General features: G+C 36.8%; 1 protein-coding gene across 3 annotated transcripts in view; it reads right to left on the minus strand.

Annotated features, from left to right (window-relative positions):
- SGCZ (sarcoglycan zeta) overlaps nt 1-23,648 on the minus strand; it is a gene marked incomplete at its 3' end in the record, with an annotated part of 553,083 nt that overhangs the window by 114,579 nt on the left and 414,856 nt on the right. The window lies entirely within an intron of this gene.

The following is a 23,648-nucleotide window of genomic DNA, read 5'->3' on the forward strand; positions in this document are numbered from 1 at the left end:
ACTGAGAGTTTTAGTCATGCTTAAAGCACAAAACAAGTTGGTGACCTTCAGCCAGTCACATTCTTTCAGCCCTAGGAAGCAGACAATGGCAAACCATTTCTGAAACCTTGGCAAGAAAACAGCAAGGAGCCTGTCCATGGAGTTGCCAAATTCAATACAGACTCAAAGATACCAAAAAAAAAAAAAGGTATAAGGTTTGGTATTAACTGTCAGACCAAAATAGATGTATTTAATATATCCTGATATAAAGTTTTAAATTTCAAAAATACAAGTAGCATTTACTGGCAGATGGGAGCGGTAATTATCAAGATTGCTGCAGGCAATGAAAGAAAATTTAGCTTTCTTTCTGTAATTCTAAATAAAAGACCTGCTTTGAAGATGCTACACAGAACTATTCAATGATTCATTTAATGTCACATCTAGTTTGATACTCAGAGGAGCTAACAAAAGCCAGCTACTTTAGCACTGAACACTGTTGCATTTCTTTAGCATGCTATAGTGTTGAAACAAAAGAAAAAGCTCCGGTAAAAATTGAGCTGCAGTTACCTAGTGATACGAACAAAATGATACTTACATTTTAATGAACCACTGAATAAATAAATAACTAAAGCTCATTGTGTTAAATTTCCAAACACTATCAATTTACCTTTATTTTTCATATGAAAGATCTCAGGCATATTAACCACATATAAAATAAATACTATATAAAGTAATACGTACTGTAGAATCCCGCCCCCCTTCATAGTATTTATTTTTGTAAAATATCTCAAAGAGGTGGTGAATATCAAATACAGAAGACTATATTTAAAAAGTTGATCTTAAATTTCTTTATTTTCTTATACATTTACATATAATTATGTATCCGCCAGTATTACTGAAGTTTAGGAATGCAGGCTGAAGAATTCTGGGAACTGAATTCTGCATATCTTAAATAGGCAGAGCTTGAAAAATACTGCTATATGCTATTATTGTATTAAGTAATCCACTTAAGACCAAAATCTTTATTGTATAAAAATATTCCTTTCTCTTTACTGTATTTCCAATACTCTTAAGTCAGGGTTGTCAAACTCGTGGCCTACGGGCCTCATGTGTCATCCCCTGGCCACGCCCACCTCCAGTTTAGCGAAGGGGGGAAAAAGTCACAACATGTCATATGATGACAATGTGACACCACGAGTTTGACATCCCTTCTCTAAATTATCTAAATACTAGAATGTCATTATAATTTAATATTATATAAATATATTGTATAGAAACCATAAAAATGATAGGTTCTATATTGGATAGATATTTTTCATTCTCTCTACATCATGCTGCAAAATAGGAAATAAAGTATTGTTTCTCTGCCTCTTGTTTTTCATTGAACAATAGATGGATGTTCCCACTAGACCTGGGGAAGAGAACCATAATTTTCTTCCCAAGAATACCACTAGCATTATGTTACCTTTTGATACTCCTTTTGAGAAATTATAATTCAAATAGCATAATGTTGTGCTTCTACATCTTGAAATGGCAGAAGTAATTTATACTTTTTCATCAGAATTAATCACCATCTCCTCACCTCAGTAAGCTTTCTCAAAATTGAAAAAGCAAAGTCATTTCCTTCAAATGCAGTTCTTACTCTAGTTCTGACTAGGTACTAGGTAAGAAGCCATGGTGGCACAGTGGTTAGAATGAAGTACTGCAGGCTAACTCACTGCTCACTCCAAGAGTTCAATTCTGAATGGCTCAAGGTTGACTCAGCCTTTCATCCTTCCGAGGTTGGAAAAATGAGTATCCAGATTGTTGGGGACAATGTGCTGACTTGGTAAACTGCTTAGAGAAGGTTGTAAAGCACTATGAAGTGGTATATAAGTCCAAGTGCTATTGTTACTGAACTAAGATAACATTTCCATGCCAATTTAGAAATATATATTTAGCAAATGATAGCATTGTTCCAATATCTCAGGGGGTGCCACAAAGAAGAGGGAATCAAACTATTCTCCAAGGCACCTGAGGGTAGAACAAGAAGCAATGGGTGGAAAATAATCAAGGAGAGAAGCAACTTAGAACTGAGGAGAAACTTCCTGACAGTTAGAACAATTAATCAGTGGAACAGAAATTGCCTCCAGAAGTTGTGAATGCCCCAACACTGGAAGTCTTTAAGAAGATGTTGGATAGCCATCTGTCTGAAACGGTATAGGGTTTCCTGCCTAGGCAGGGGGTTGGACTAGAAGACCTCCAAGGTCTCTTCCAACTCTACTATTGTATTGTATTGTATTGCATTGTATTGCATTGTAAATGTATAGAGCTTACAAATGCCCATCTCACAAAATGTGATACTGGGTGGCATACAATACATAATAATAAAAATAACAAAACAGTCAATCAACAGAATAACATAAAACATAAAACCCAAGACAGTGAAAGAACAACTGTCACTTGACATCACACAACTACTTGGCCAGCTCCTCATGGGATTGCCAGGGTTGACAGAAAAACAACATTTTGAAAGTTCTTTGGAAGGTAGGCTAGGATGGGGCCAATCTCATCTCAGTAGAAACTATGTTCCAGAGAATAGGCCATAGCAGACAAGATCCACAACTACTTGACCAGTGGTGAGTTGCAAGCAGTATGCCCCGGTATGAACGTACCGGAGCCTGCCCGGAGCATCGGGTACGATTCCGGTGCTCCAGAGGGCCCGCCCACCCATTCTCGCTCCTTACCTGTCTTTAAAGTCTTTGGCACTTCCGTGCACGCACACGGAGCCTACAGCACCTGTGTGATGCTCTGCTGAGCAGCTGGAGCATTGCAGAGGCTTGTGGAGGCATCACTGGACAATAAGACGCACGTTGCACGCTTCCATGTGGACGATGCCGGGCCCGTTCCAACCATACCAGTTGGAACGGGATCCAGAACCCACCCCTGTACTTGACCTAGTGGGATGGCCAGATGTAATTGTAGATTACCTTCCACAACGTAAAGAAAAGAGATAGTATTTGGAAAATAGTGAAAAAGATGTCAAAATAGTGTAGTAAGTTGACCTACTGTCAGTAAAAAAAAGTATGTTCACAAAGTTTCAACAGTTTCTTTGATGATGCATTGTTTTTTGTGAGTATCACAGTACATAGAAGCAACAGGAGGGGCTCTCTGCAACCAGACCCTCCTCTGATCCTAAGGATCCTTAACTACTTCTAACTAAGCACTGAAAGTGTTAAGTCCTTGAGGCTACGACGCCATTGACTATCATTGTCGGCTCCTGATTGGTTAAGATGCGAGCAGCCAGCTGGCGGGAGAATGCAGCCATTCTACTGGTTCAGCGTCTGACAGCTCTGGTATAAAAAGGGCTGTCAGCTGTCAAATGTTGCTGTTTGCCGGTTCGAGGTTTGCCTTGCATTTTGCCTTGTTAAACTGTTAATAAAGGCTGTGTTAGCTTCAACCTGCCTTGCCTCAGTTCCTGCCTGCTTCGTTCTCCCTACAGAACCGAAAGTGACAGGACAAAATAAGCAGAAATGAAGATCTAGAGGAAAAGAGCTCCCAGCAAGCCATAGCTTGACATCAAGCCAAAGGAAAGAAAGTAACAGTGGGAAGCCTGCATCTGACAACTGCAATTATTCTTACCCAGAGTGCCCATAGTTCAGTATTAATTAAGATTCATTAGAAGTCTACACACAAAATCTAGCCTTTCTTTGTGTTTAGTAGCTTCTATACCTTTCTCTCTCAATCTGGTCTTTCCAAACTTTGAAAAGCATACTTTTTCTCTCTCAGAAGAACTTTGGTTGACCATAATATCTATTGATATTATATTAAAAGACATGCTTAGGCAAGTCCAGCTTCATCTGGAACATGCTAGCCGTTGGTCCTTTAAGAAGAATCTTCATTTTAAGCCATTTCCTATCTTTTTTGTCTTTTCTTTTTGTAATTCTGCCCTTGAAAAAGCCTGATTATCAATATTTATATTTATGTATTTTTTTCAGAGATTGTGATTTGGTTCAGGGCTTTGGGTTACTGATGAGGTTTGCTTCTTATGTGCATTTTGCTTAGTGTGCTTTGATTGACCAGAAACACAAATTGCTGGTGCCATATTACACTATGGCTCAGCCAGAGATATCTTTAGCTTCTTAGCTTGCATTGCTCATATGCAGATATGAGCAGAAATGTACTCTTCATAAAATGCAAACACTGTTCCTTAATACAATTGGGGGAGGAATTATATCAAGATTCAATTTAGTTTTAGAGAGCTGTGGCGAGGGTAATATTTAATGGTTTGTCCCATAATACTCCAAAAAAAGAAAAGGTCATAGAAGGATTAATTGAAGCCTCTTTTTGCAGCCATAAAAAGGTTAATGTGTAAAAAAGACCTAAAGTTTGGAATCCATTTCGTTTTCTTTATAAGGTTTTCAGAAAAAACACTTGTTAGCAAAAGTACCATCCGAGTGTTTTATCAGTTGTTATGGAGAAAATGGCACAATTTTGCTGCCCAAGTTAATTCAGATCCTTGCATCCAAAACTGTAGTCATATTATTTTCCATAGTTCTTTTGTTCTAGCCAAGTAAAGTGCATGCATTTTCCCTTTGCTCATCATCAGCTGACTTTTCAGTTATATTGTTATATGGTTTATATTTTGAAGTGGCTTACTGATTTGTGTATGGGATGTATGATTTGATTTGGAATTTGTTGTGATAATTCTCAGGTAATAATGTTGTTCTATAATGTAATAACTTTTTTTAAAAAAATCAGTGTATAGATTTTAAGATTTTTTTTTTAAAAAATGTAACAATATCTGTCTAATGTTAGGTGTTCTGCCCATTATCCACAATTGCAATCCAAGATAAACTGACTTTGTATCTGAGATGGAAATAAACTCTAATGGCTTCTTGTGGGCCCAATATCCTTCTTCTGAAATTGCATGACATTATCATGGTTTTAAAGTATCTTAGTCAAGGAAATTATCATTTCATTCCCCAAGGCATGCCAGGGAAGGGAGCAGTAATATAATCATTTCTTTATCTTACAAACAAATGAAGGCTTAATTCACTTTTAAGTAATACTAAACATTTTGATAGAAAACCCGTATGCATTAATTTCACATTGTTCATTCTGGATGGCCAACAGTAACAGATAAATCAGTGAAATTATTAGTTCTTGATGCAGGATAAACAATCTAACATAGTTTATGATGGATTTCAAAATAGGGTGAGCTAAATTGTTGAATGTTCATGCCTGTTATTCTCTGTGACCTCCTTCTCACAAAATCCTTTCTACCACACATTTGGAATTATTAACAAATGATGTAACTTATCTTTAATTTCTGTCTTGTTATTCACAAATCTCCTTAGTATTTATGTAGCTTTAACATAAGATTGAATCCTAATTAACAGGCAATCAAGCCAGCCATCTGGAAAATCAGTTCATACTCACCCAAGGGCCAACACAGATGTAATATAAGATACACAGAGAAATAATTATTTGATTGCATTAGGGAGAGAGGAAAGTTTTGTTATCAAAATTCTATCGACCAAAAATGTTCTTTTCCACACAGAGGTAGTGTTCAATGGTACAAACAATTCTTCATTCTGTGTATTTACTAAACATTTTAAATGGCATGGAATTGAGACCACATGAGATGAATAAATTGAAACTTTAAAAAAAAAGCTTTTAAAAGAAATAAGAGCAATACAAGACAGATTTCAATTTCAGCCAGCCAGGGAATAGAAAGGTGTTTTTTTTAATTGTATCATTGAAGAAGTGGACCAGCTCATCTCTCCAGGGGTAAACTAAGATGCAGCTACTGAAGACCCTACAGATGGGACTTGTCAATTATATAGTCAGTAGAGATGCGCTGAGACCGTGGCCTTTTGAAGCTAATCAAAAGCTTGGACAGATTTATATCTGAAAAGACCATTTTAATTGAGACAACAGCCCTGTGGGAATCATCTCTTCTCTCTATTTCTTTTCTGTTCAGAATCAGAATTTCCCTTGGTACTATTAAAGGGGCAAACAAAGAACTATCAGAAGTCATTCTACATCTTCCCTGCATCATTATGTCTATTCTGTCAGTAGTGTAGCTGCGCTGTTGCGCTCTGAAGTATATGACCATCTCCATTCCCTCCCAAGAGTCACCCATATTTATCAATGGGTCAGTTAATCTATTCTAATGTCTTAACCCTAATATTCGCAGAGCTGATAATCCTCTCCTTGTTGGGTTACTTCATGCTATAAATAACTGAACCTTAAATATTAAAAACTAGCAAAAAATAACCCTCCTTTAGCATCTGCTTTCTAATACGCAGGCTATAGTCTAAAATAGTACAAGTTAAATCTTTAGCTGTTTCCCTTACAAAGCAAAGAAAGGCTGCAGTTGAGTAACATGATAACTATGGAAATCAGTTTCAAATTCACTGTCAAATATTTATTTTTGTTTATTATTTGTTAATTAAATTATTTGCCACCCATCTCACCACAAGGCAACTCTTCATTGAGTCTTGGTGAGTCTGTACATCTCAGCCCAACCATAGAGTCATTATTGTGGAGATAAAATGGAAACAGATAATTACAGTGCCCTTTCGAACTTCTTAGAACTTTTTGAAAAAAAGAGCTTGAATTTAATGAATTCACAAGCAAGCTTGACTTTCTTTGGTTAACTTTTTTAATCTTGTTCTGGTATTCAGTTATTCATACATATATGAATATATGTAAAGGAAAAGAGTAACAATTTAACTCTATAGCCATTCATGCACTATGTCAGGAAGGGAAGGGGAAAGGACCCCATTTAATGTTTTATGTCACTGAGAATAGATTATAGAATAACAGAGTTGGAAGGGACCTTGGAGGTCTTCTAGTCCAATCCCTTGCCTAGGCAGGAAACCCTACACCACTTCAGAAAAATGGTTATCCAACATCTTCTTAAAAACTCCCAGTGTTGGAACAGTCATCATTTCTGGATGTAAGTTGTTCCACTGATTAATTGTTCTAACTGTCAGGAAATTTCTCCTCAATTCTAAGTTGCTTCTCTCCTTGATTAGTTTCCACCCATTGCTTCTTGTTCTACCCTCAGATGCTTTGGAGAATAGTTTGACTCCCTCTTCTTTGTGCTGTAGAATATCTACAGCAACCTCCTTTTTTTAGACTTTTAGTCCCTTCAGAGGAATACATGTCCCACCCTCATCCACAGTTGAACTCTATAAATAATGGATAACAAAAGAAGCTTTTCAATGAGTTGATTATCTTCTATTTTCTGCTTCATTCTCAGAAGCTTTGAAGCCTATTAATCAGACATTAATTAGAACATTTGAAGAAAATGATCTTTGTAGTTTTACTATGATCTTTACCGCAAATGAGGTTGGGAAGAGAAATTGCTTCTAACAAAGTTTCACCAAAATAAAGAACCATAAAAATATAACAATATAGTACCCAACCTACCCTCATGCCTTATATTACAATTATGTGTTAGCTATTATTATGTATTATCCATCCCTTTATATCTTTCAGATCAGACAAAGTTTCTTTCAATACTTTGATTGTTCAGTTCTCTTCTACTCCTTCCTTTTTCCTTATATAATTTTGGAAAAACATTAAGATTGTATACCACATACATTTCTAAACTCATCATCCTCTTCCATTCCCACATCTGCACCTATATGTTCATTCCATTATATGGTATATAATTATTCATATATCATTAAATCAAACATGGGGCTTGTTAGGGATGTAACCCTAGGCTTGGCTTGGCAATGTATATAAGCTATGATTATTTTACTGTTACTTTAAACGATTAAGAGATGTAATTGTCTTGTTACCTCAAGCAGCCATAAGAAGGAGCCAGAATGGTTGTTAGATCTCTCTCTCTCTGTTTTGTTAGAAGCTGGTCGGTGTATTTTGAGGTATTGTGGTTTGCTACTGTTAGCTACTTTGTGTGCTAGACTGAATATTGATAACTGACTTACTGAACCGTGTATGACTTGGACTGTTAACCGAACTCTGAACACCTCTATATTTCTACATAGAAAACTACTATATTTTTATACTATTCAGTGTCTCTGTATGCTGGTTTGTGCGAGTTATTCCACATCACTCTCATTACGCTTCTCTGCATACTCGCTCTCCCAACAGGGGAGCTTAATTACTTAACAGGGCTTCATTAACATGCATTTGTACATACAGTACATTTTCTTCCACGTTTCTCTTTCTCCAATACAGTTTAGTTTTATCCACCACTAACTAGTATGTAAAACTGCATAAAGTCTCATCCTAATTTATTAGCTCATACAAAAACATTATCTTCGATTGGAATCAACTATGCTTGGTGGATTCCTTATGGACCCCTATTTTGTGGCTTTGGAGAAATATAGAGTATGAAATATTTGAATACTCAGATTTTGAGGTGAAATGAGTTTGGCTATCCCAAACTACTCAGAGGCAAGCACTTTCAACCTTGAATGCTGGCTTTGACATAGTGTGGACCCCAAAAGCCATAACATCACCTGATCTGCCATCAGGGACGTGCGGTCAGGGGAGGCAGGGGAGGCAGAGCCTCACCTCTCTTCATGAAATATTATAATATTATATACATCCGTCCGGCCGCGTCCGGGAGCTGCGGAGGCAAAAATGTTGTCAGCGCTCCGGGATGACAAAGGCACGAAAGCGACACCCAGTCGCTTTCGTCCCTTCGTCATCCGGCAGCGCCGGCAACATTTCTGCCTCCGCCCTCCGCACTTCCCGGGCACGCCCGGACGGAGGTAGCCAGAATGGCACCGAGTCAGTCCGGCGGGCGAGCGACCGAGGATCAGGCTGCCTCACTCGCTCTTTCGTCCACCCGGACTGCCTCGGTGTCGCTGTGGCTACATCCGTCCGGGCGTGCCCAGGAGCTGCGGAGGGCGGAGGCAGAAATGTTGTCTGCGCTGCCGGATGACGAAGGCATGAGCGCTGACAACATTTCTGCCTCTGCCCTCCGCAGCTCCCGGGTGCGCCCGGACGGATGTAGCCACAGCTAGCCAGTCCAAAGAATAACCACATTCTGATTCTATGTATCTAGGAAGCATCAAATGAGGATCAAAACTGTACAAGGTTTTAGAACAACAACAATAAATTGTTTTCTTCCCAATGATCTTCAATTCAATCCCCAAGGAACTAGTTTCTTTCTTAAACTTTGCCTTAAAAGGCAAAATTCAATTAGATGGACAGATAATATAATATAGGCGATTTTTTGCTCTTCAGAATCCATCACCCAACTCCCAAACTTTATGCATTCAAGGACTCTATCTTAGATGTACATCTTTCATTTTTAGATGACCAGGAAAATTCCATGATGAGGAGATACATTTAATTGGGAAGCTTATAAAACTTAGGCACAGAAAAGTTTCCATGGATATGCAAATATAAAAGAATGATATGCAAGATTACAGTATGACTTAAATGCATTTGCAAGAAAGAATTTGGTCCCCTTTATTTCCTTTAGTAGCTTATAAGCAGCAAATACCACATGAGGTACCATATGCATAAAACTTGATGTTACCTGAATAAAATGGGCATTTTTAGGTGCTCAGCCTAATATTGTCATACATAGTTCTGTGAACAAATAATTAGCTTAGGTACAGCTAAAACAATTTGGTTGTGCCATTGCACACAAACATGCACTCTTGAAAATCTTTGGCAAGCAGAATTTGCAATGTGGTTTCCTTCTAAATCAGAAACATTTTAATGTGTCCTTAGAATTGCTCTTGTTCCCTGACTTTTACTCAATGGGATTAGTGAAGTGAAATTGTTTCCAAACTGGGGAAAAATTAATCCAGATCCATGTTTTATGCCAAGATGCAAATAAAATGGCAAAAATATGCACAAAACTGCAAGTATGAATATCATTTTCCTCCCTCCCTCCCTCCCCCCTTCCTTCTCCTCCTTCTACATATGCCATCTTCTGTAGTGCAACTGAGAAACTGCTGATGGAAAGGAATTTAAAAAAAATTATCCCTATAAACCTTCAGCCTTGGATGTAATCTTTATCCCACCCCAACCAGATATTTTATTTTTTTAAAAAAAATGTCAGGAAACCTATCTAGTATCTGCTGGTGTCATATTTGGCTTGGCCTTAATAGGTCTTTCTCAGCATGGAGGCCTAATGAAGTACAGAGGTCTCCAAACTCTTCAACTCATCAATCCCTTGATATTTCAGATTGTTCATTGGCCCCCAAATATTTATTATATGAAAATAATGTAATAAATACAGCTTTAACTAATTAATTATGTTACTACTACTACTACTACTACTACTACTACTACTACTACTACTACTACTTTTCCTGTTACTCAGAGGTACATAAAACAAAGAAAAAAGATTAAGCTTTTTAAATAGAAGGATGTTCTCATTTGTTCATTCAAGAGACTTGCTTTTAAGGATACAAAAGACCTCCCTAATAGGTTCACAAACATAAAACAGTATTAAAAGTCACACTAAACTACTTAGTAATTTTAGACACCAACCTAGCAAAAGAAAAATAGAATCAAATTGAGCAATCAGAGCACTGGTGGGTTGCAGGCGGTACATCCCGGTACAGGCGTACCACAGCCAGCCCGGAGCACCGGATACCGTACTGGTACGGTGCTCCTCCTGCCCGAGCTCCTTACCAGTGTATAAAGGTTTCTGCACTTCCGCGCAGGTGCATGGTGCGTACAGTGCCTGCGCGATGCTCTTCGGAGCAGCTGGAGCATCATGGAGCATCAAGGAGGCACTAAGATGCATGCATGTGAAGTGCATGTGTGCACGAGTGCTGCGCGCATCCATGAGGATGTTGGCAGCCCGGTTCCAACTGTATTGGTTTGGAACAGGATTTGCAACCCACCACTGAATCAGCGTTACAGAAATGTAGAAGTTTGTTACTTCCCTCAAAGGCAATTTTAAATTTAAAAAAATAAAGCCTGCTCAAAGGAAAATAGAAGGAAATATATCTGCAAGAAGACTTTTCATTTTATATATTTTAAAGTATTGTTTTCTGATGTGCACTTGAAAGGGGCTAAAGAGAAAAACATACAGTAAATATTCCTTTTAAACATTGTCATATTAAAGGAAGAATAAACAGCATTTGAATCATGGAGTAGACTTTAAACAATTCCCTTTAAAAGCTGGCTAAATAAAAGGTGTTTAGATTATAAAAACAGTATAAAGGTTCAGAATTAGACAAGATTGCCTGGGAGATAGGCTCTTGAGACACAACTCATATTCTGGCATTTCACTGGCTTGGTCTTTTGGTTAAGCCACCAGGCTAGAAACCAGTGATGGGATTCAATTTTTTTTACCACCGGTTCTGTGGGCATGGCTTGGTTGGTGTGGCAGGGGAAGGATATTGTAAATCTCCATTCCCATCCCCCTCCAGGGGAAGGTTACTGCAAAATCCCCATTTCCTCCCAACCAGCTGGGACTCAGGAGGCAGAGAATAGATGGGGGCAGGGGCAGTCAGAGTTGGTATCTACCGGTTCTCCAAACTGCTCAACATTTCTGCTACTAGTTCTCCAGAACTGGTCAGAACCTTCTGAATACCATCTCTGCCAGAAACCAGTATTCAGTGATTTCTAGTTCTACTTTAGGCATGAAAGATGACTGAAGATTCTGGCTGGATTACTCTCTTTCATCTCACAGGGTTGTTCTTGTGGAGAAAATAGAAGGATGAAGGACTATTAGGTATGTTCACCAGATTGGGTTAACTATAAAAGTAATTAAGGGGATTTGTAAGAATAGAAAGCCATTCGTTCAAAATGGTGTGGGGTCTCCTGCTTGAGCAGGGGGTTGAACTAGAAGACTTCCAAGGTCTTTGTTATTGTGTATTTTTTAAAAAATATAATAGCTGCCCAGAGTCACTTTATAGACAGCATAATGGCAGCATAGTAAGTAAGTAGGTAAGTAAGTAATTAATAGCACAATGCCCCATACATGCATCTCAGAACACAATCTGGTTACCATATTTTTTCCCTATTTACAATTGCTCATATACTGAACTGATATCACGTTTATTGATTCAAGAATATTATCATGGTGGCCAGCTGTTATGAAGTATAAGAAGCTGATTTCAGCTTTAGTAGCCTCTACATAAATTTTTATACCTCCAATGGTATATAAAATGAACAATTCCTGATTGGTTATTATCTTAACTAGACTGTTTTCAAAATGGATAAAACTTTTGTTGTGCTTCCCCATTGAAAAGGAAGTATGATATACCAAATCTTCAAAAAGGGCAGTAGGCAGAAGACATCTTTGGGAATCTGTGGGAATTTCTGAGCTGCTGCTTCCTTGCAGGTGTTTCATTACCCAACTAAGTAATATAATCAGTGTAGGGTTTGCTTTGTGTTCATGTGCAATAACTTGCCCTACCATTATTGGTGGAGTGTGGTTTTCTCCTTAATTAGGGTATTATTTTCTGCTTGATTGTTTGTCTGGGAGTAATCTCTGCTTATGAGTGTTGGTTGCTAGAGACAGTATATTCTGGTCTTTTGCTTTTCTTCTTACTTTTTTATTGTCTCTTTTGAATGGCTGGTAAATGTGATTTATCTCTGTGTCTGTTGATGACTGATTTTTCTGAATATCAAGTTTCCAGCAATTTCCTAGCATGTTTGATTTTAGCTTGGTACAGGATGTTCACAATTTCCAAGTTGAAACAATAATTGAGTTTGTCCATATATTATGAGATGTGTTGTGAGCTCAAGAATCAGGGACTCTGCAGTTTAACCCTGACCTACATATATTCTTTTATATTAGAAACAATATTCTAATTCTATGTGCCACTCTATAACCCACATTTTTCTTCCAAATACCCATTCATAGATTTAACATATTAATTTATTAAATGCAGATATACTGTCATGAAGTTTTTATCTATTTAATATTTCTGGGGAAAATGTTTATCCTTCCTGGCTTCTCCAAATACCAGAATAATATAAAACTGGGTTTTTTGTTTTGGTTTTAGTAAAGGGAGCCTAATTAGCAATCAAGGATGCCTGCAGTAAGAGTTGTTATTTTTTTAAAAGGCGACACAAGTACTAGAAATTCTTCTTTACCATTTCTGAGCTTGATAGTTAATTGGATTATCCAGCAATCTTTACAACTAAATGGTATCCAGGAGTTTTAAGAAGAGATTTAAATTACTTGGCACCAATAGCACCCTCAGAAACAATCAAGATAATAGATGCCACCAATTTCCCTGTTATTGATTAAATGTTTGGTTCCTATTTTTTGTTCAGACTATGCAACTAAAGTAGGATAGCACAGTTTCCCCCCACATTTAGCAATATAGATAGTTACAATTTTTTATCCTGTAACTTTTGTTGTGGCCTAGGAACTTCCAAATCTTGGATCTTTTCTGAGGAACAGTATTAGTGAATGTAGAAATATTTTGTTTAGTCTGCTTTTTTAAAAAAAAACCCTATCAGTGTAGTTTGCACTTTCTGGGCTATTATGTGGTATTATTTCTTATACAAACTTTTTTCATTTTTCTTAGCGGTTTTCAAAACCAACTATACAAACAAACACAGCTGAGAGTATATACTTGAAAATACTTATGAACATACATGTTTCAGGAGAAAATGTGTGTGTGTGTTTGTGTTACATCAAAACATACATGTGTTATCTAGGCTGGTATAAAATACAACCAATGACAAACTACTTAATTAAAATTAATGTATTACTTTTTCTGTTTTTGGCTTTCTGTTTAATGTTTTCCTCCTAGAGTATGTTTCCATACTTTTCTTTAGCCCTATAATATAATCGACTTGATTATTCGCCATGAGGTAAATACTTTCTGTAGGGAATGTGTCATTAGCAATAGTATTCAATTCTATTCTGAGAGGCCATTTCAAATAATTACTACATATGCAGATTCAGCAAAGCAAGACATAGAAAAGTTTCACATTTGATTTAATATTTTATAAAGTGAAAGGAAATGGGAGAAGGAAAAATCCAAGTCTAAACTGAAAATGATGTGGTCAGAATGATATAGTTTTGAAAATGGATGATTTCAAAAAAATTGCAGTGAGGGGTAGAAAAACAAGGACAGCATCATGAATTCCCCAGCCCTATGGAGCTCAGCCAACATAATTTTGTGGCAGATACTATAAAGCCCTCCATAAAAATATGAATGAGTGGTCCCTCGACTGCATCTGTGATTAAGACAATATTAAACAAAATTCACTGACAAGCAGCTAGCTCTAAACAGTTGTACCTGACCCAGCTGAGTGTTCTACTAACAAGTAGGATTAATAAAATTCAGAGAGCTAAATGGGGGAAAAAACCTGTCTTTGCTAGATGAAAATGCAATTTAAGGATAGAATTATTAAAAATTAGATCTATGATGAAATATGTTCAGAAGGAATAATACTCAGAGAAGACCATTTAGAGTGAATGATGTATACTCCTCCCATGTTTGCAAAGCTACAAATAGCATGGGAAAATATAAAGGATACCAAGAAAAACATCTGTAAGAGTATGTTTTCTTTACTCCTTTAGAGACAGAACTAGGAAACTCACCAATTATCTCCAAAATAAAATCATACCACAATCAAACTCAGAATACAAATTCTGGTCAATAAGCCAACTAAATAAGCCATGGCCGTAAATCATTTTTAAAAGAACTCATGATTGTTTTAAATCACAACAGAATTTTTTTTTAAAAAAAACTATGCTAGTTTGTAATAAAATATGTTCAAATATTATCTTGTGTGCATAAAACTATCATTTCTTTCCAAAAATGGACATTTTGCAAACATATTTTTTTTGCTATTAATGAATGTATATCTTTTATAGCCAAAGGCCAAATATCTGGCTTTGGCTATAATAGATATTTCCTTCCTTCCTTCCTTCCTTCCTTCCTTCCTTCCTTCCTTCCTTCCTTCCTTCCTTCCTTCCTTCCTCCCTCCCTCCCTCCCTCCCTCCCTCCCTCCCTCCATAAATAGCAGGTATCAGTATCCTGCTAATCTTGGCAGATTTTGAAAAAAAACCCTAATATTTAGTTACTCCCTGGTTGTGAGACTACTGTAAAATTCTATGGCACCAGATTAGATTGGGTATTTGGAAAAATAACCCAGTCCTGAAAGGCAACTATTTCCATAAGATTGCCAAGAAATCTCAGACATGTCACCAGGAATTGAGCTCAGTTTGAGAGAGATCTCACCTTACCTCATGTTCTTTAAGCACATTTGGGTTAGAAAATTGCATCACAAGATTTCAAGAAGTACTAAATCAGATTCCTGTACAAATCCACTCTGACCTTTGAGAAAGAGTGAATGAGCATGTGGTAATACTGTACAAGATCAAATTTCTGATGTTGGAAGAGTTCCATAAAGCTGAAGCATGTTATGGATGGCTTCATAATTGGCACGCAATGCAAGTACTGTCATTATAGTATTTCATAACAAATAATGTTTTGCTGCTGATAACTAAGCTAGAAAATCTGCATTTCCCTGTGATACATAATTTAAATGATATGTTTCTCCCAAATTGATAATATGTCTTTTGGGAGGGCTATTAATTTAGAACATCATTCTATTTATAATCAATCGGCAAAATGAATTACATGCATACAGTATATATTGCCACACCATCAGTTTTGTGAGTTTTGAATGTGGACTTACTAAATAATGGCTTTCTTTTTTCTCATTTTTAATGCAGTATAATATTATTCCAGCTCTCAGATTTGGCTAGCTTTTTTCTAGCTAGAAAAAAGGCATTTTTGGAAGGCATTCAACAGAAACTTTGAAAACTTCATATGCTTATGGTCTAATTACACACATACTCTGTCCACTGTTGAAATATATATGTCATAACGTCTAATTTATGGCAAATGTTGAATTTCATCTGTCATACACAGTTTGTGAATACCAAGAGATAGGCAGATACACACAAACAGACTTGCAATTACATACTCTGTAAGTAAATAAGCATATATATTTATCAATCAGTGGTGGGTTCTGGATCCCATTACAATCGGTACGGTGCAACGGGGCCAGGCATCCACTACCTGCACGCGCGTAGCATGCACATGCATACTTATTGCCTGTGATGCTCCGTGATGCTCCAGCTGCTCGGCGGAGCATCGTGCAGGCACCGTATATTCTGTGCACTTGCACGGAAGCCCCAATTGGCTCAAATACTGGTAAGGAGGATGGGCAGGCAGATGGGCCCTCCAGAGCACTGCATCAGAATGGTACCTGTTGCTCCCAGCAGGCACCAGTATGCCCGTACTGGCGTGTACCGGTCATATCCCACTACTGCTATCAATCAAGCTATGCATTCAGATGAGTTAACAGAAATAAAGATTTCTGAGATCTATATGTAAATACTGAAATTCTGCTTATGTTGCTGTCTAAATTCACCAATGTTGACTCATAAATGTATCTAAGATTGACAATATTTTAAATAGAAGATGACACCTGATTGTGTTCCGTATTTTTCAGGACATAAGGAACCAAAGAGATAAGACAAAATTATACAAAGACATCTGATTTAAAAAAAAAAACACCCAGGAATTGGAAACATTTGTTTGTAATGTTAATTGTGGCAGTTATTGTTGGGATATTAAAGGCAAGTACAAAGTGATCACTGTTTGATTTCTTAACTGTGTGGATTTGATTTCTGTCTCAATAAATTATATTTTTCAGTACTATCAGAAGAAAATATTTCAAAGATCCTGGAGCACTGGAGAACTGCCAGAGGACTGGAAAAGAGCTGATGTAGTTCCCATCATCAAAAAAGGGCGGGGGGAAAAATCCAGTAAATTACAGACCTCAGCCTGACCTCTATGCCAAGGAAGATTCTGGAAAAAATAATCAAGCAACGAATCATTGAACACCTAGAAGCAAACAAAGTAATAATCAGAAGCCAACATGGGTTTGTCAAAAACAGAACATGCCAGACTAATCTTATGGCATTCTTTGACAAAGTCACAAAATTAGTGGACCAGAAGAATGCAGTTGATATAATTTACTTGGACTTCAGTAAAGCATTTGATAAAGTAGACCATAACCTATTACTAGATAAGGTAGAAATATGTGGGTTAGACAGCATCACCACCAGATGGATTCATAACTGGCTGACCAACTGCACTCAACGTGTAGTCCTCAATGGAATTGCATCTACATAGAGGGAAGTATGGAGTACCCCAAGGCTCTGTTTTAGGCCCAGTACTCTTCAACATCTTCATCAATGATTTAAATGAGGGGATAAATAGGGAACTCATCAAATTTGCAGGTGACACCTAGATGGCAGGAATAGCCAACACTTTAGAAGATAGGCTTAAGATACAGAAGGATCTTGATAAACTTGAACATTGGGCACTATCTAACAAAATAAAATGCAATGGTGAAAAAGGTAAGGTTCTACATTTAGGCAAGAAAAACAAAATGCACAGGTACAGTATATGTGGTAACTTGCTCAATAGTTACTATGAGAGAGATCTTGGAGTCCTAGTGGACAACCATTTAAATATGCAGCAGCTGCCAAAAAAGCCAACACAGTTCTAGGTTGCATAAACAGAGGGATGGAATTAAGATCATGTGAAGCATTAATACCACTTTATAATGCCTTGGTAAGGTCACACTTGGAATAATGTATTCAGTTTTGGTTGCCACAACGTAAAAAAAAAACATGTGGAGACTCTAGAAAGAGTACAGAGAAGAGCAACAAAGATGATTAGGGGACTGGAGGCTAAAACATATGAAGAACGGTTGCAGGAACTGGGTATGTCTAGTTTAATGAAAAGAAGAACTAGGGGAGACATGGTAGCAGTATTCCAATATCTCAGGGGTTGCTCAGAGGGAGTCAAACTATTCTCCAAAGCACATGGGGGGTAGAAAAAGAAGCAATGGGTGGAAACTAATCAAGAGAGAAGCAACTTAGAACTGAGGAGAAATTTCCTGACAGTTAGAACAATTAATCAGTGGAACAACTTATCTCCAGAAGTTGTGAATGCTCCAAGACTGCAATTTTAAAGAAGATGTTGGATAACTATTTTTTCTGAAGTGGTTTCCTGCCTATGGTTTCCTGCCTAGGCAGGGGGTTGGATTAGAAGACCTCCCAGGTCCCTTCCAACTCTGTTATTTCATTAAGAAAAATTGTGATACCTGTGTAAAAGATACCTCAAAATGAAATCTGGATTTTCTCTCTCTCCCTCCCTGAACGTCTGGAGCCAATGAATTAAATGCCTGTCTATATTATAATAGTTTAGATATTGTTGAGTTGTACCATTGTGCTTGAATAGAAATCTTTGACTGTTATTTTTGCATTCCTAATGGAGTTAATGTCAGAGGGTTGAACATAAGGTAAGAAGAAAAGTTGCAAACTTTTAAATACCTTTTGGAACAAAAGACTTTTAAACAAAGAAGGTGTCACTTATTACCACCAATTTAGCTTTGTGTGCTATGCATTAATTTTGTTGCCCAAAATAATGCAAAAAAATAGTATTAGCCATGGTGTGGAAATATTTTTAGTTTAATTTTCCTTTTCCAGCATTTTCTTGTTATAGCTTTTTCATTGTCCAATGCATCACTTTCTGTCCACATTTGTCTTGATCTAGAACATACATTTTATCATTGATTCTTTGAATTTGCAGGTTGAAAAACATGTATGTGGATAGGTAGGTAGATAGATAGAGATATAGATAGAGATAGAGATAGAGATAGAGAGATATATAGATATGGATATAGATATAGATATGGATATAGATATAGATATAGATATAGATAGATAGATGATAGATAGATGATAGATAGATAGATAGATGATAGATAGATAGATAGATAGATAGATAGATAGATAGATAGATAGATAGATAGATAGATAGATAGATAGATATAGATATATAGACAGAAACATATCGGCAAAAGTGATCAAGCTTTATTTCACTTACTGTATTCTTCTTTCCCTTTAATAAAGCAGTAATTTAATCCCCACTTGGATATACAGTAAACTCAAGGGGACACATTCCACATTCAAATATATTCTACATTTTCCAAAGAAGTCTAATTATATGGAGACTCATTCAAATACCCATAAAATCAAATAGATTCTATTGAGGTCATTTATGTAACTATAAACATTTGATTGTGTCAAGCAGCACATCAAAGCTCTTGTATTTGCATTTTCTAAATACACTCAAGTGACCTCATTACTGAAGATTTACTTAAAGATTATGCTTCATTAGTGCCCCTTAAGGGGAAAAAAAAATGTCTGAACATTTTCTTTGCACATGGGCAATTAAGAGGAAACATCAAACTATCTGTGAACACAAAATATTGCCCATCATTATTTATTAAAGACCTAATCCAGTGATGTCAGCATACAGTAGCACATTTCGTATGCCCCATTATCTATATAGACATTCAGCATCTGCCACTAAATAAGATTAAAACCAAATAATGGTACACCTTTCTCATTCTTTTTCTCTGTTACATACAAATATATTTGTGCAACTGAGGTATAGGCATATACAATAAATATGCAGAGAAACCAACAATCTAAAAATCTTTCATGCTTGCACAATTGTTTATCAATAAATATATTACTAAGGAAGCAATGTTGAAAATTGTCCCATGATTTTCTTTTGCTATATCTCTTGACATTTTATATAGAAATTATATTCAACAGAGAAATTTCAATAAGCAAACTTTTCAGTGCATTAAGAAGGATGGACATTCTTGTCAAGAAACTAACTTCTCCTGAATAATATCCAGTAAAAACTGTACCCAATTAATTCCACGGAGGTAGAGAATCAGTGCTTATTGTAGATTTTCTGGCAGAGAAAATTTTTAAAATAGCACTTGACTACTTCAGTACAACTATGCATATTAAAATTCTCTACACTTCATTGATTCTAAACATTTTCACATCACTCCTTGATTAATGGTTAGCAATGATATGCTACAAAGAACTCAAGAAGTGACAGGATATAGAGAAAGAATTCACACATCAAGTTTTCTAAAAATGTACCTTTGATTACTTCACCCGTGTCTTGTTTATTTCAGTTATTAGGTGGCATAGCCTAATTTAAATGATTAAACAATTTGATATTAAACAATAATATGATAGGTTGAGTTTGCTTTTTTTCTGATTGAACTTTTCAATTTCTTTCTGATTTGGTTTAAAACAACTCTGTATAAAGCCAGGTATTGGCAATTTCAGTGTAAAAACTGCCCTTGGCTAAATTTAAGCTTCTTGGCACAGGTGTTTTAGTAAGAGCTATCTTTTCCTTCACTTGGCCAGCTGCCTGGGGTAGAAAGACAAAATGTGTGTATGTGTGAGTGAGAAGATCACAAAGAGAATGTTTCAGAAAGTGAATATATGTTGCTTCTGGTCACATTGTCACATTGTCTTCTTGCTTCAAACCATCTAAAACAGGGGTGCCCAAAATTCTTCAATTCACAGATTTCTTCATGAAATTTCCAATTGTTTATCAATTCCCAACATTTATTTTATGAAAAGAATTTAATAAATATTTTATTTATTAAATTAGTTAATTACGTAAACTATTTCTTGAACAAGAAATACTAAAGTTGATAATAACACTGCAGTAGAGCTTGGACTAGACAAAGGTGCCACCCTAACCATCAACAGGGTACAAATAGTGAAAACTGAAGAAATTCCAAAATGCTCTATGGAAATAAAATCAAGAGTCTGAATGAAGAAGACCACTACAAATACCTGGGCATTCTTCAAGCTGACAACATAAAGCACACTGAAGTCAAGAAGAAGGTTAGAAGTAAGTGTGAAGAATATTGTAAAATCCAAATTCAGTGAAGGCAATATTATCAAGGCAATTAACACTTTCAGTCATTAGATGCACAGCTGGAATAGTGGACTATTTAGAAAAACTAAAGGGTCTAATAGGAACTAAGGAAAAACTATTAGGTCTGATAGAAAAACCAGAAAAGAACTGAAAGATCTGATACGAAAACTAGAAAAATAATGACAGTGAATCAAGCCCTTGAGCCATGCAGTAATGTTGAAAGACTCTGGAAAAAGGAAAAAATAAGTCGCTGTGAATATTGCAAGTATACCAGACAACTGAAGAAGAAAAAATGGGCATTGGATGAATATTGAAGAAGAGTGAAGAAGACACACTGAAACTCTTATACCACACTTATTGAGACCTGGAGAGACCAAATTGGCCTACAAGAAAAGTCAAATGAAGAAAAGACAAGAGACATGGCAAAGTAAAGTATCATATGGTCTATAGATTTAAAAAAAGCAGGCAAATCAGATAACCATAAAAACTGGCAATAAAAACAGCAAAAATTGAAGAATGATACAAAGGGGTTAATTCTGGGTGCATAAGATTAAGTCTTAAGAACAAAAGCATCCAGAACTGAGAACCAAGCAATACATCCTGCCGTTGCAAAGAAGCTGTAGAAACAGTGATCTATCTAGTTAGCTGCTGCAAGAAGATTGCGCAAACTGACTGCACACAATAGCATGACAAAGTAGCAAAACACGGTGCATTGGAAGATCTGAAAGAAATACCATTTGCCTGCAAGCAAGAACTGATGAGACCAGAAAATAGTGAAAGTCATAGAAAATGAAGAAGATGAAGTGCTCTGGAAAGTACCAATAGTAATAGGCACAGTGGGTGCAAACCCCAAACATATGGAGCACCACTTGAATACTATCAGCATTAACAAAAATCACCACCAGTCAATTGCAAGAGGCAGCTTACTTGAAACAGCTAACACCTTCTGACATACTTTTAACACCAACAAACAATATCTGCCTATCCCAGGTCCTTAGGAAGGACTCAAGGGTTGATAAACATGCCAAATCCAGTCTAAATAGCTAGCTGACTATGTGAACAACCATAGCAATGTCTGTACGATGGGATGGCATAGATCAGGGGTGTCAAACTCAATTCCATTGAGGGCCACATCAGGGTTGTGTTTGACCTTGGGGTGGGGCAGAGGGGCCATGGCCAGGGTCAGTTTGACCAGCTCAATGTCACTCATATTGGGGACACCTGTAGTGGCTCAAGCGCTCTGCCAGCGAAAATGGGCTCCCAAGCTCTGTTTTCAGCTGTAAAGACTTCCTGCAACCATTTTCACTGGCAGAGGTCCCATGGGCCAGCCCTTCGCTGTTTCCAGGTCAACCCCACGGGCCAGATCTAAGCATCCTGTGGGCCAGATTCATTTGGAGTTTGACACCCCCGGCATAGATTGTATATGAATGGGGTTGGAGATGAGGGAGAGCTCCTGGCATTGATAATTAATGCTGAAATCCCACAGGAACTTGTTTCTTCACTTTCTCCTGATTGGGTGATTGGGCTAGGATCCACAAGGCAGTATATGCATGGCCATGAACAGGGAATGGGGGAAGGCTTGGAAGTGATGGGAGTAGGCAATAAAATTCCAATAGTGATGGGTAGAGAAAAATACAACATTGAGAGTTGATAAACAGGCTGCACTCAGGGAACAAGCCACAGATACCTTGCTTCTAGGGCATATTCCAGTTTCTCAGACTCAACTCCAGGCCCCGATTGGCACAACTATTTGTTAATTTTCATTTTTAATCATACAGTAAAACATACTGTGAATGCTCCAAATGCTTTCACACTGTAAAGCATGTACACAACCAGACTGTGTCAGGATATAATCGCAACAAACCAACCAACAAGTAACTCTGCATAATCTGTAAAGTGTGAGTAACAGAAAAAGTTGTGAATTGAAAGTTGAAATCCAAGCCATCTAGTAGATATTAAGGCACAGAGCCTGTGACTACATGGATATATATCGTGGGAAGGAAATGAATTGTAATCCATAGAGATGGTTTACTCTTGATCAGTTTGTCCATATTATATACTGATCTTTTAAAACTGATAATTGATAAAATGATTTGCCTGCTAAACTCTCGTATATTCAGATTGTTCAAATTTTCACCACCAAAATTAGCACCTATTTTTTTTTCCATAAAGGAAGAATACTAATAAACTTGTCTGCTATTCTTGTATAAATAATGATCCTTACTAGAATTCTAGTGTTATCACTGCTATTAACGTTTATACCTACTTTTGCTTATATAAGCATTCCCATTATCCTACAGCAATACAATTAAATATAAAACAAGCTTCCCAACAAAACTATCTTATGTTCCAAATATATCAACTTTCCGTGACTGCAAAATGTTCCTTTGGAATCAGTCTTTTCCTAACGTTGAATTATGTATGCATCTCATCTGTTCTTGGGTTACAAGCTTAAAAGAAGAGAAAACCTTTTTTTGATACTGATTTACAGAAGTCAACTATGTGTTTCTGTATGTCACCATCTGTGTTATAAGAACCGTAAAATTAAAGAAATGAATACCTTTAGAAGCCTACAAGTCAACTGATCTCACTCTCTGCTTTTCAGAACTTTTCAATGATATTTGTGAACTAGATGTATATGAAATTTTGAACTAGGGGAAAAAAAAGGCTGTATTTCACCATTGGAAAAAAGAAAGAAGCCACACTTTGAAATGAAAGTTTATAAATTGGATTGGATCCATATTGTTCATTTTTTTCTTCTTTATCACTCTAACAAATATGTTTGAAACATGGGAACAAATGCATCAACACTCATATGAGAAATGTAAAGCAACTTTCCCAGAATCATGATTTCCAGTGTGCTGACTATGTCTAATTCTGTCTGAACAATTGACGGAAGATGACGGTATA

The sequence above is a fragment of the Natrix helvetica genome, assembly GCF_964273705.1.
Source record: "Natrix helvetica genome assembly, chromosome: 7".
NCBI classification, from domain to species: Eukaryota; Metazoa; Chordata; class Lepidosauria; order Squamata; family Natricidae; genus Natrix; species Natrix helvetica.